The sequence below is a fragment of the Psammomys obesus genome, unplaced genomic scaffold, assembly GCF_907164565.1.
Source record: "Psammomys obesus unplaced genomic scaffold, mPsaObe1.curated_primary_1811, whole genome shotgun sequence".
Lineage (NCBI taxonomy): Eukaryota > Metazoa > Chordata > Mammalia > Rodentia > Muridae > Psammomys > Psammomys obesus.
The window spans coordinates 4567243-4581601 of NW_026585644.1; the positions used below are offsets into that span (position 1 = coordinate 4567243).

The 14359-nt window shown below is 44.2% G+C and overlaps 1 long non-coding RNA gene across 1 annotated transcript; it reads left to right on the top strand.

Annotated features, from left to right (window-relative positions):
- Positions 1-8174: 8174 nt before the first annotated feature.
- Positions 8175-10821, top strand: LOC129687314 (uncharacterized). The gene is made up of 2 exons (XR_008721780.1): positions 8175-8298; positions 10664-10821. It is a non-coding gene; the product is annotated as an uncharacterized LOC129687314 (long non-coding RNA).
- The last annotated feature ends 3538 nt before the right edge of the window (positions 10822-14359 follow it).

A 14359-nucleotide genomic window follows, 5' to 3' on the forward strand; every position in this document is an offset into this window, starting at 1 on the left:
CTGTCTCCACAGTGACATCGCCAAGCACTGTTTCAGCCAAAGCCAAACCCTGCACTCAGGTGCCAGTCCCAAGTCCTTCCCCCTTCCCCCCTCCCCCACTATCGGCAACACAGCTTCCTGGAGGTTCTATAAGCAAGTTTCCCCCCTACTGTTCTATTGCCCAATGCAGAAAGTAGTCTCTGCCAACTCCTTCCTAGGCCTCAGGCAAGCCAGCCAGCTCTTACTATTTCATAGTTTCTTCATGGCTCTGACCTGCCACTGATTAGGTTCTTGCCTGACCTGCCTAAGGGCATTCTTTTCTCCTTGTCTCAACGGATGCTGCCGGCTTTCCTACTGAAAACCGCCCTGGCGGTGCTGCTGCTTTTAAAATAGTTAAATACTCCACGAGACTCTCTGTCTCCCACATAGGAACCCCGGGCTTCAAAAGTTCCCAGTTCCTCTCTCTCTCTCTCTCTCTCTCTCTCTCTCTCTCTCTCTCTCTCTCCTTCCCTTTGTTTTTTTTTTTTTTTTTCTTTCTTCCTGTCGCTAGCACGTAGACTACTTGGCTGGAAATACCCTCACCCCATCTGAATGACCGATGCTCCTCATTCAAGGCCTCACTAGTACACTGCCTTTCCCAGCACATCTGCCTCCTCCTTCTGGAGGAATGCACCTCTCCTTTATTTCCTAAACATCTAATGTGTGGCTGTCATGCAAAGGAGCATGTGACCTCTAAAGCTGACTCGCTGGAGTCACACAGACTCGGACTTGAATTACGTGTTCATCATTTACTGAATCTATATTCAGCCTATGCTCAGAAACAACTAATCTCAACAAGCCTCAACTTAAAAAATATATACCAGAGGTAGGATTTGTCAGCTTCTTCTCTGTTGTTGTCCTTTAGAGACAGGCCCTCGCTGTGTAACCCTGGCTGGCCTTGGGCTGTCAGTCTTCCGAGCTTCCAGTATGCCCCACATGGCTTCCTCTGGGCTCAGCCTAAGGAAGAAGAGTCCACACAGACACGGTAGCATATCTGTGCCGGCTGTGACAGGGTGTGTCTGGGTCTCTCTTCACGACTGTGGCTGTATCACGTGCACCTTGGGGTCACTAGGGCAAGAGTAGGCCCCAGATGTGCTGCACACGGTTAGCTTCTGATACTGTATCTTCTCCTTAAAACACCCTCCTATCTCCGCCTTACAGTCACAACCCACCCATCAGCTCCTCCTGTCCTGGCTGCTGGCTGTCTGCACACTGTGTTCTCTTTGTACCTCTGAGAGCCCACTGTGCCTTGTCTGCGTGCCTCCTGTTAATGGAGGTCCACCAGGGCCTCACCATTCGCCTCATGCCCCCCTCAGCCTTACCCCCACCCCGCCATTCCATCTCTGAGGCGACTGGGAAGAGTCACTTCTCTTACTCTTTCCACAGACACACACAGCACCATTACTTATTGCTGGGAGGCTGTGGGTCGCAACCTGCGCGTAGAAAATTTTCTTCATGTGAGTCACACTACATTTGGAAACTGTGACTTTATAAGTTTGTTCTGTCTTGTCCCTGAGGTAGCTCCTATTGCTAAATATTTTCAAGTTCCTCCCAGACCTCAGTGTTGGACTGTAGTACATACACAACCTTTTCTTTTCTTTCCTTTTCTCTGCTCTTCCTTTCTTTCTCTCTCTCTTTTTTCTTTCCTTTCCTCTTCTCTTCCTTTCTTTTTCTCTTTTCTTTTCCTTTCTTTCCTTTCCTCTTCTTTTTCTTTCTCTTTCTCTCTCTTTTTTCTTTTCTTTTTCATTTTTCCCTTTACAGGCTTCTCAGGAAACATGTCCAAAAGTAAACCTCTATACTTCCCCGCTCGCTGTTCCTTGTCATGTAGAAAGCCACATCTTAATTAAGTGCTGAAGCCGAGAGTCAGACTTCTCTCCCTCCACTTCCTCTACGCCAGAGTTCTGGGCTGCTTCTGCTTCTCACCAGCTCCATGGCCACCTTTCTGACCCAGCCACAACCATCTGTCTTCTGAATTTCCTTAGCAGGCATCTGCCTTACCGTGTCCGTCGGGCTTCTCTAGAGTTTGTTTTTTAAAACTGTGGGTCACGTGGGGTTTATAACTGAGTGGAGCGATGTGAGGCAACAGTCAAACTAACTGGAAATGAGCAACACTCACCTGAGCCCCAGTGGGCAATGAATGGGAAGTGTGTCTGGAAGCTCACTCATCTGAGACTTCAGTGCAGCCTAGGGTCTGGACACACAGTGAGAGAACTTGGCACCCTGAATCACACCACATCCCTGTCAAACTAGTGTTATCTGAAATGCAACTCACCTTCAAGACAACCTCGAGCTGAGTTACAGGGCTTCCATCTGCCCGCCACATTAGCTTCTAACTGCTTTTTTTTCCTCATAAAAACATATGGATTAATTACAGAAAGCAAAATTTTGTTTCTCTGTCATTTCTTACCACTTAAATATCAAGTTAGTATATCTGTAGATTCTTTCTGTTCAAATGTTGGAATTTAAAAATTGCTGTTTGTGTTGCTGATTTGGTTCCTAAGAAGCCAACAGATTTCGGCTTGGGTTTGGACAGAATTTTGAAACATTTCCATAATGGCCCTAAACATTTCTGCCATTTTTTTTTATTATGAATTTATGTAAAGTGGTGTTCTGAGCACTGATGATTATAATATTCGGAAGTACTGGAAACTCATCAAGGGAGAACTATTTCCTTCTGGTTAAAAAGGATGGAGTCTACCTGGGTGGAGACATGCCATTGCCTCTCCCCTTGAGGGAGAATCTAGTTGAGCTGGTCAATTGCCTGGCTAAGGAACCGCCCTCAGGAAGGCGGGTTCACCTAATACCATGTTAAAGACTCTGGAGGAATAATTATCTTTTTAATGAGACGGTGAACTTTTTCCTCCCAGAATCCCTAGGCTTATGCAATTGTTTGCAGAGCTGCACCCTTGCAGCTTCCTTTGACTGCCCACTTTTCTGGATCACTCTTTTCTAAGGATGTTTTTTCTAAAACTTTTGGGCTTTATCTTTGGCTGAAGCTCTCCTGCCTCCCCTGATGATTGTCTGCCCTGGGGCTTACTTCCATCCCAGCTGATTTCAGATAGCCTGGGCTTTGGGCTGTTCTCTTTTAATTCTCCGTACTCCTCTGAGCAGTTCCAGAAGCTATAGCTTGTCTGTTCTGGAATTTTTTTTTTATAAAATTATTCTCTAGCTTCCTGTTGATCCATGCATAAATTATTTTATCAACAAGATTAAGAACCCCCCAAAAGACCCTCAATTACCCCAGTAACATGCTCTCTGGGATGGCTCAAATTTCCCAGCAATAGAAATTTCAGGATATCAATCAACTTTGAAAAACACTGAAGATGCTTTCTCTACATCTTATAGTTTCATGTATTTCAGCCAAAATTTTACTCACTATGTAAAAATAATTAGACAAAATTGGTTTTGTTTCTAATATGTGATAAAAACCATATGTTTTAGATTTTTTTGTTTGTTTTCTGTTTTTTCTTTTCTTTCTGAATCAGAGTTTTTAATGTAGAGCCGGCTGCTATGAAAATCACTAGTAGACCATGCTGGCCTTGAACTCACAGAGATCCACCTATCTCTGCCTCCTAACTGCTAGGATTCAAGGTGTGAGCTGCCATATCTTATAAAATCATATGTATATCCAATAACTGAATGCAAGCTTTTGGTTTACTATCAATAAATTAATTTCTTTTCTTACTTTAAATATGTCTACACTCAGGGTTGTGTTAAAAACCTTTTGGAGTGGAAAAGATTGAATGGAAGAAATTTAAGAAGTTGTACTCATCTAGACTAGAACCAGGAAAATATACACATGAAATCACAAGGGGAGATTTTGTTGGATTGGCTTATATAAGTCACACCTCAGTGGTCTGACAATGTTAGGCTGCCCATTGCAGAGGCAGACAACTTGGGAGCTATTGAGTTCAAGAACAAGGGCTGAAGGCCTGGAAGCAAGCTGAGAAATTTGTGGTGTGAGTCCACACGGAAAGGCTGAAGAACCAGAGTCTGATGTCCATAGGAGAGAGCAGCAATTATAAACCATTTGTGTGCTTGGATGATCAGGGCCAACTGGAGCACCAGAAAGGGAGTCTCTTATAACTTGAGGTCTAGTAAAACTAGCAAGCTAATTCTAGAAACTACAAAGTCAATTAAGTAAATTTATTTTTAAGCTCTGTTTCCGTAGAGCCACTTTTCATACCCAAATCAGTGTTAGTCAGTTTTATTCTCACTGTGACCTGGATAACCACAATGTAAAGGAGGAAAGATCCATTTTGCTCGTGGTCCATGATGGCTTCATGCTCTTGAAAATATCAGCATGGAGGGCATGTCTTAGTCACTGTTCTGCTGCTGTGAAGGGATACCATGACCAAGGCAATTCTTATTTAAAACAAACAAACAAAGGCTTTTGAGGGCCTGCTTACAGTTGCAGGCTGTTAGTCCATTATCACCATGGTGGGGGCATGGCTGCAGCATGGCACTGGAGCAGTAGCTGAAAGCTAAATCCTGATCTGCAGGCAGAGAGAAAGAGAGAGAGAGGGAAAGGGAGAGAGACACTGGGCCTGACATGGGCTTTTGAAACCTCAAAGGCCACCCACACCCTGTGACAAATCCTCCAACAAGGCCACCTCTCGTAATTGTTCCTGGATCTCATCAGCTAGGGACTAAGCATGCAAATAGATAAGGCCAGCCTCACTCAAACTACCACAGCATGAAAACCTTACGGGTACACACGCCTCGGTGGTAACTAATGGCTCGCTAACTGGACTTCAGAGCTGCTCAACAAGAGGGAAATGATGCCTGGTAATGGTAACTCCCCATGCCTGGTAACTTAGGGCTTGTGAAGTCATGGGCTCTGAGGAAGAGCCTTTAACCACCACTTTACTAAGTCAGCCAACTGTATCCTAAATATTTGCTCTTATAGACCTGCAGATGAAATGTAGTCCGCACCCTCTCCCCTCATCAAGGAAGCTTCTCTGTGCAACAGATGGAGACCATTTTACAGAAAATCACAACCAATCAAAACGCAGGGTCACGGAGCCCAGTCCCACAGAATATAACAAAACCCTCCTGTACCTAACAGTCAGGAACACTGTAGAAGAGTGGCAGAAAGACTGCAAGAGCCAGAGGCTCAGGGAGTCAGATGTGAGATTGTGTCTGCTATAATGTCAGAAGGTAGACCCATAAAGTCTCATCAGCGTGCTTGCCTAAACATGATCTGAACAATGCCAACGGCAGTAACACGCTGAAGTGGTTGGGGTTAACCCACAGCCTTGACCCTACACAAAGAACTACAGTCAACTAAGGAATCCTGAGAGGGAGAGAAATGGCCTTCCTCAGGGAAGCGCCCACCAACTGATTACCCAACACCAAATGGCCAGCCCTGAAAACACACATAGGAGTAGCATTAAACAGTCTCAGGGGGCTGTATTTAGGATATATATGTTGTACGTATAAGCATGTGCCAACAGGGATGGAGGCCATGCACTTGAAAGAGAGCAGGGAACTCCTCCTCCTTTAGGGGAGGGCATGGAGGGAGGAAACGGAAGGGAGGAAATGATACAGTTTATTATAATCTCAAAAATAAAAGAAGTAATAAAAAAGATCACTATGGAAGTGAAAAACAGCGTGACAGAGAAGGTTCTTAACTTCACAGTGGTCAGAAAGGAAGGTGGGAGGGAGGGAGAGGGAGACAAAGACAGAGACACAACCCCAGAGTGACCCAGCTCTTCCATGGAGGCCCCAACTCCTAAAGTTTCCAACATCACTCAAGACAAAATCAACCAGTGGTTGGGGACCAAGTGTTTGGCACAGGAGTTAGAGGGGGATATTTCACACTTAGACTGTAACACAGATCCTGTAGCCACAGTAGAGCACAGCCAAGCAGTTCTTCTGAAGTCTGATTTCCGGGGTTCGAAATTCTTGCTCATTCTGGTTGCCGTTAGCTTCAATGCCTTTTGCCAGGACAGAGGAGCAAAGCAGTTCCTATCTGAATGGGCTTTAAGAAAGGCTGCTCGAGATATTGTAGAGCTCATATTGTGTGCAGTTCTTAAGAAGTACATTAGTTTTGATCCTAACCATCCTAGTTATAATTTTATGAAAGGCCCTTCCATGGTTTTGACATCTTGAGACCATGGCCCTTTGTGTGGTGCTGTAGTCTGAATCTAGATGGCTCCCCAAGGCTCCTGTGTTGAAGGCTTGGTCTTCTGAGCAGAGATGGGGCCTCTGAGAAGTGATGGGAATCTCAGGCTCCAACTTTGTTAAAGAATTAATCTGTTAAAGGGGCTCATGGCTGACTTGGGGCCTGAGAAAACTACAGGAGATGAGGTCTGCCTGGGGGAGCTCAGGGCACATGGCGCTGGGCGTGTTGAATTGTTAGATCCTTGCTTTCTCAATCTCTACTCCTGGGGCAGATTTGTTTCACCTGGTGAACTTTGCTGAAAGTTCAGAAACAGTGAGACGAGTGATCATGAACAGGAGCTTCCGGACCTGTGAACTAAAAGAAATCTTTTTGCAACAGTGACAAAATCCACATGTATTTATTGCCTTCAATAACCTATTCAGCCCTGAAGTCCCAAGAACCATCTTTCAACTCTGTCTGTCTGTCTGTCTCTCCCCAGCTTTTTCTTTGTAGCCCTGGCTGTCCTAGAACTTTCTCTGTAGACCAGGGTGGCCTCGAACTTAAAGCTCTGTCTGCCTCTGCCTCTGGAGTGATGGGATTAAAGTCGTGTGCCATCACACCGGGGAACAGTTCTCTTTCTGTAAACAGTGTACCTCTTCTCTGTTTCTGTCATTCTCTCTTCTTGATGTTCATGCCTGTGTGTGAGCACGTAGAAGCTGGCGGGAAGTCTTGGGTGTCCTGATTTATTACTCTGAGCCTTTGAGAAAGGGTGTCTTGCTGAACCTGGAGCTTGCCTTTTTGTCCTGGATAGGCAGGCTGTCCAGCACCCCCCCCCCCCCCCCGGTCTTCATTGCCAACCTCAGCCCTGGGTTTATAGCTGCAGCAGGCCATGCTTGGGCTCTGTGTTTCTTCTATTGAGTGTATTTACTTTTTTCTTTCTTTCTTTCACCTAAACATGCACATTTAAAATTTTTTTCTTTCCATGTGTGGTGGGATCAGGCCTTTGGTTCAAGCACTCGGGAGCCAGTGGCAGGTAGGTCTCTATGAGTTCTGTCTACATATTCATGCACATACATGCACATATATATATTAGCATAGATACATAGTGAGATCCTGTCTCAAAAACAAACCAAAAGTTGGGTCTGGCCTATAGCCCTGCTACTGTTAGCCTCATATCCCTCCCTCTTTTGTATAGATAATAAATTTTAAAATTCTCTTAGGTTCTAGAAAAACAGAAGAAAACTCCTTGGAGTGGGCTGTACCTTTATAGGCTTGTTTTGTTTTTCTTTTTATACTGTTTATCATGGTATAATTTCATCTTTTGGTTGTTTTTATTTTACTTTTTTTTTTTTTTTTTTTTTTGCTTGTTTTAGTTTTTTGAGACATGGCCTCATGCTGTAGCCCAGGCTGGCTTGCAGCCCACTATCCCAGGATATACACGTCTTTAAAGTCGTCCTTCCTGCACATAGCACACGGAAGATGCCTAGCAGTTACCAAGGCAATGAATACAATGATCAAAAGCTCAGTCTTCATTTCTCTTTGATATACTTCTTCTCTCTTGGGTCTTTAACCAAAACTGTGTTTTGTCTAGAATTTTATTTTGGCTGTTAGATGTGCATTAACGTTAAGAGCTTTGGTCGTTCTCCACTTGTGAAGACAATCTTTAACATTTCTTCCTGACTCGAACTGGGTCACAGACTGTCTAGAGCCACACCCTCATCATTGCAGTGGCTTATTCCACAATTCTTTTTCTCTTCCGACCCCACCCCCGCCCAGCCCCCGACACTGCTGCAACAGGCAGGAGGGGAATTCACAGGGCCCCTCCTCTTGTTATGCCCTCTGCAGAAGCTTGGGTTATGGGTGCCTGGGACAGCACTCAGGGTTTATGGTCCATGCTGGAGTTAAAAATAGCCCACTCCTGTCTCCAAGTCCACTACAAGTGGGTGTTGCTGGAGATAAGGTCGGAGGTGTGGCCGGGAGAAGCGCAGTTCTGCGGAACTGCTAAGCAGCTGAGGGCCTTGGCATCAGTTACTTCCAGTCATAAGCTGCAGCACCGATTGTCTAGAATAACTTAGTTCACGCCGTCTCTATGAATTCCTCCAGCAGCTTCTCACAGGATGGAAATATGGAGCAGCGGTCACCTGTTGCTGTTGCTTGCGTGTCTAATGTATGCTGTGAGTTATCCCCAACCTGCCTTCTATGCAATTTTAAAATGAAGAAACTGCATGTAAGAGTGGTTAAATAATGTGCTCAGATTCCCCAGAACAGTGAATCGTGAGGTCTGGTGTCCAGACACACCCCTTTTTGATTGTTGGGATTTTTGCCACTCCACTCTTTAGCTTAAATGTCTGAAGCAATATTGTTCTGTATCAGAGTGGCTGGTTTCAGAAATGACTTTTCATATCTGTTATAGTATTCCTCACCTGGAAGGTAGTATCAATATATTCTTTCATCATTAAAAAAAGCAAAAAACAAAAACCCCACAAAACTACTTCATACCTCTTTCCACCTTTGGGGGAAGTGGTTTTCCTTGAAGATACTGTATCTGTTAAGTACATACTGTTTCCATTAGGAAGCAATCTTCCCAGGGCTAGAAACAGCTTCTTCTAAGACCAGATTACTTAATTTAAGATCATCATCTCCCGTTGCAGCCATGTCCTCCTCCTTCCACGTCTTTTTCTGCTCCCTCCACCCACCAGGATGTCCAGCACCCTCTTGTGTTGCTTTCAACTGCTTGTAACTCTAGCTCTAGGGAATCCAATATCCTCTTCTGGCCTCAACAGGCACTTTCCTCATTCACACACAGGCACACTGACACACACACACACACACACACACACAAGTTTAAAATAAAAATTTTAAAACATTTTGGGAAAATAAGCGAATTAAAGAAAAATAATTGCAGTGTACGATGTTATAGCCTGGCATGGTGGGAGCACACACCTTTAATCCTAGCACGTAGGGGACAAAGGCAGGCAGATCGCTGAGGTTGAGAGCAGCCTGGCTTACACAGCAAGTTCCCCACTAGCCAGGTTACACAGGGAAACTCTCTCACAGTAAGAAAAAAAAAAGTATTGAATATGGTATAATAAGATGAACAAGGGAAAACCTTATCATTTAAAAAGTCTACCCAGAAATCCAATGAATAAGAAGTGTGCTCCTGTGGTTGGTTATTTATATTTACTATTGATTTATCTTTTAGTTAAGCAGCAGGTATTCCTAGACCAGCTGTCTACCCAAATCACCACACAGAAACTGAGATTTATCTAATTAACCTAGAGCACAATGCTGGGCAATAGTTATTCCATCCTAAACCTCCAAGCCCACATAATTTCAGATTTCATCCATTATACTTGCTTTTAGTCACATCTTAGGTCTGGTCCATTTCTCCACGTGGTTCCAAGACCTCTCCTCCAAATTCTCTGCTCTCCTCCCTCTTCTCTCTCCCACCCGGACCAGGATGTCCCCACCCTATCCTTTCCATTGCTTTAGTCAATGGCTTTCCTGGTATCAATAACTTGAGAATAGTTTTCCTGAACGAATGTAATTATTTTGAAAGGCAGGGTTTCTCTGTGCAGCCCTGGCTGTCTTGGAACTTGCTCTGTAGTCCAGGCTGGCCTGGAACTCAGACATCCTCTGCCCTCTGAGTGCTGGGATTAAAGGTGTGTGCCACCACCGCCCTGGCTATGGATGAATGTATATATTAGTGTATGATGGGGTAGAAAAGAATGAATGGGAAAGGAAGGATACGGAGGTGGGTATTGGGGTATTAATAAAATTCCATCTTGGCTTTTAGAGTCTTGGGGAGAGGAGTTGTAGAGCAGAGCTTTTCTCTTGTAAGAACTGGGGTTTTATGAGAACGGCTAAGTCATTGCTCCTTAAGAGCAGGGAATGTCAAACACCTGGCATAGAGCTGAGCCTGGGGCTTGGAGAGGAGCTTTGTCTTGGCACCAGAGGTTGGAAAGCGGTATCACACCTTCAGTCTATCCACTAGTTTCCCCACAGCTGGAACAGTTCCCTGGAACATACTGTGTGTCATCCCAAGTCTTACTAAAGAACCAGGTGGCCTCCATCTTGGGCTTGAAAGCCATCTCATAATAAAGACAAACTAGGTGCATGCCTGTTTATGATTAAGTCTGTTTCTCAAGGATTGGGCTATGGCCCACCCTGCAATCTTCACTATATGGTTCTATATTGCCTGTTCCAGGAATGGCAACCATGTCCTTGTTTCAAAAAGTTGTTGTAATCATCTTGCAACCCTACCTTTGCTTCATGGGTCATTATGACTTCCTGTTACATTCTGCCCACGTAACTCTGCCTATTTGCTCACCAAATACCCTATTTGGAAACCCCCTACCCTTGAGCTATAAAAACCTTGTCTTCCCACGTGCAATGCTAACCTCTTGCCTTAGGGGAAGTAGCTGGCGTACAGGAGTAAAAAAGCTTTACTTAGTTTAGCCATGATGATTTGAGTCAATGTTCTTTCTTTGGGATTAATATTGCCTCTGTCTGATTGACTTCTTTTATTTACTTTTGCAGTGCTGGTGGTAGAACTCAGAGGCTGCACGGATAAGGTCCACTTTCTGCCATCAGCTACAGTGCCAGCTCAGCTTGGCTAATACGGAATTCAGTTTAAGGATCTTTTAAAAAGACTTTTGTGGTTTTTACCTCCATAAAGAATTTTGTTGTTGTTGTTTTATTTTGTTTGTTTTTTGGTGTTTGGAGACAGGGTTTGTCTGTGTAGCCTTGGCTGTCCTGGGTTAGCTTTATAAACCAGGCTGGCCTTGAACTCACGGAGATCCATCTGCCTCTACCTGGGATTACAGGTGTGCACCACCTTGCAAAGCTCACCTGAACTTCTTTATAGAAGTCTGGTGTACTCCGATCAATGAAGACTGATTTTCTGCACGAATTTTAGACTTTCTGCAGAGGATCTAGGGATAGCAATCTGTGGCTGTTATTATTGGCATCTTGAGACCAGTACAGAAGTGTTAGCAAACTTTTCAGTTAGACTGTATGGTAAAGCAGGATGATAAAAGCTCAGCTCACTGCAGACACGCTGTCTCAGATCTCTGTGTCCTTGGCTTGGTTTGTGAGAATCCCAGCAGATGACTGCATGTGGCCTTTCCATATTTCAGTGCCAGTTTGCTACCCAGAGGAAAAGCTTCAGAGCTCAACTTGTTAAGAAGCCCACTTTCAGCACAGCATTTCAGGCAGGATCAAGCCCACTGGACAGGACTGCACAGGACAGCTTTCCCTAAGAGCGGCTGGGGCTGGGGCCGCCCAGATGTTATTTTTTTTTTACACTGGCTTTTCTTTTTTTTTTGTACTTGTGAAAGACAAGGCGTGTATCTTCCCATCAAAAGCAAAACAAAAGCACCCAATGGTTAAAACAAAACAAAACAAAACAAAACAAAACAACAGTCTTGTAAATCCTCTGAGCAGACTGCTCCATTTCCTTTGCTTAAGCTCATTTCCTGCCAGGCAGCCCCTTGCCTCGGAGCCCGGTTATTACAGTTTACCCTGACCCTGCTTGTTGACACTTCTTTGGGAAGTAGGATTTTAGGTTTTTCCCAGCTACGCATTCTTTGATGAGATTTCACTTCACATGAAATTAAAATCTTTGCCATGCTTTTTCTCTTTCAATCAGTTGTTTGAGCGTATATCTTAGCCCCTTGGAAAGTTCATCCCAAGTGTCCTCTAAGCTCCTCCCCACCCCCATGCCATCATCCCTCCAGTTTAGACCAAAATGCGTGCGATCACTACAAACAAAACAAACCAAAAACCCCACCACACACAGGCAGGCCGGAGCTCTGGCTTCTTTCCAGGATTCCATTAGCCAGACAATGCCAGGCCGGCCTGGAAGTGCCGGGGGAGGAAGCCCATCTGCGTCTGCTTGGGTGTGGGACAGAGCTAGGTCAGCAGCAGGTTGAGGCCAGGAATGGGTTAGAGGGATTGTTTTACACATGAAGTAGGTGAGGTGAGTCTCTGCCAAGACCTGTCTGTATCACGTGCACATTAGGAATAAATCCAGCTAAGCAGTATGTTTTTAAAATGCACTTTATGGGTTTATAATTATTATCCCTTTTCTGCTTTAGGATACTTCAAGTAAAACTGTGGCCAATGTAGGATAATACAGCAGTGGAACAGGCCGAACAGCCTGAAAATGGAGTTCTTTTAGTTATTTTTTTCCTGTTTATTTCCAAAGGACTTTCCAGTATCCTTGGGCTTATAGAGACTAATCGTATCACAAAGGGGAATGTAAGGCTTAGCATTTTATCGTATTACAAAGGCAATTGCTGTCTGCCTGCCTTGGGTCTGAGAATTCTTAGTCTCTCAGTGGTTTTTCTTTGATTCTTAACGAATGTGAAGGGATCGTAGTCTGATAAATACAGAAAGTTTCCTCTGCAGGGGACTTTTAATTTAAAACAGTAAACACGTGGAGAGGTTTTCACTGGCTCAGTACTGCAGCATCTGTTTCCATTACTCTTCCAAACATCCCTGTCAGCTCCCAGTGTCCACTCAGGAGGGTGGGCACCTTGGTTTTGGAGATTGTTGCCTTTACAGTGTCCACTCAGAGGGAAGGGAGAGAGAAAGCCTGCTTGCTGAGACACAACTTTTCATTGTGCTAGGGCTTTCTCGTCAGTACTTCACCCCAAGGCAGCCCTCTCAGCACCCTGGACACCTCTCCACCTGTCACTTACAGCTTACAGAAGAGTAAACTAGGGTTTAGATGAGACCTACCATTCCTTTCACCTATCAACCATCACCCCCACCCCCAGCTATAACAGTCTAAAGTTGTAGGTTTAACGGGGCATGGATTCTGTAGCTAGGTCTAGGACGTCTATCCACCTTATATCTCTGAGCATGATCTCTCCACATCTATTGTTAAGGTAGTTATTTCAATCCAGTCGTAGGAAAATACTGAGATAAGAAGACACCAACAGCCTAAGCGGTTAACAGGCAGCCAGTTAGGTAATGAGCTTGGTTGTCCGTCATCAGACAAAAAAAAAAAAAAAAAAAACCAAAACCCTGTAAATATGTTATTACATATAATATATAATTATATAAATACATTATGTATAAGTAATTGTATATATGTTATAGAATAAAAAAAAGAGGAAGGTTCTATCATTCTCAAAAACATGAGAATCTCTGATGCTAAGTGAAATGAGCCGGCCAGAGAAAAACAAATGTCGTCACGTGTTCTTACTCTCTCACAAAAGCAAAGACTGATTGGTGGTTAATGTGACTGGTGAAAACATCCAACATTTCAGTTAAGCAAGAGAAAAGAATTATGAGCATTTGAGGTGATGGCTGTGCTCATGGGATCCGGTCAGTTATTTTAATTTGTATACACATTTCACTTTGGATCCCATAAATACATACATTACTACTTGTCAATGTTCAATAAACTAAAAAAGCATTTAGGTTTTTCTTTGGCTTCTCAGGTGAGGGTTTAGAAGAAAGGGCTCATATCCCTCCAGGCAGATGGGAGAGTGTGGCAAAGGGGCCCATGGTTCCCACCCTCGTACCCCTAGCACCAGGCTGGCAAAACAGGGTCCAACCTTTCAGGATGCTTTTGTTTTTGCAGAAGCCTTGTTCTCCTTTTTTTCGGAACTACTAATTCTTTTCCATCACCCTGCTTATTTTTCTGACTTCAGTGCTCAGAGGAAAGTAGAGCCTGGTGGCTTCTAGAGGTGAGAGCAAAGGAAAGATCAGATCTAGGCAGGCTGGCCCGGAGCTGGCGTGTATCAGCGACGTGTGTCACCGTCCAGTATGTCACCCAAGAACACCCATTTAGTCATCTGAACTTGATCATGCAGGGTGAGGTCAGTGCTGGGACAGCCCAGGAACACCTCACATCCCAGACAAGGTAGACAGTGCCTTCTGTAAGCAAACCGGGAAACAGGGACCACAGGGGAAAGGGAAAACAAATATTTTCTGCTGTGTTCGGCCCCCAGGAAGGAGAAAAGAGGACAGTGCTCTGCTGTCAGCTGCTGAAGGAAGTACACTGTATGAACAGCCCCAGCACAAGATGACGACTTTCCCCTTTGCCTTATTTCCTATTTCTTTTCTTTCCTGTACTGCATTCTGAATTCAGATATATTGGCAATTCTAATTTTCTAGTTTGAATTTCAAGAGACACAATAATCCTACTTGGGTTTACATTTAAAAAAAAAAAAAACAAAAACACCCATAAAGTAGTGAATGAAAAAGAAATGTTTTTTTTTA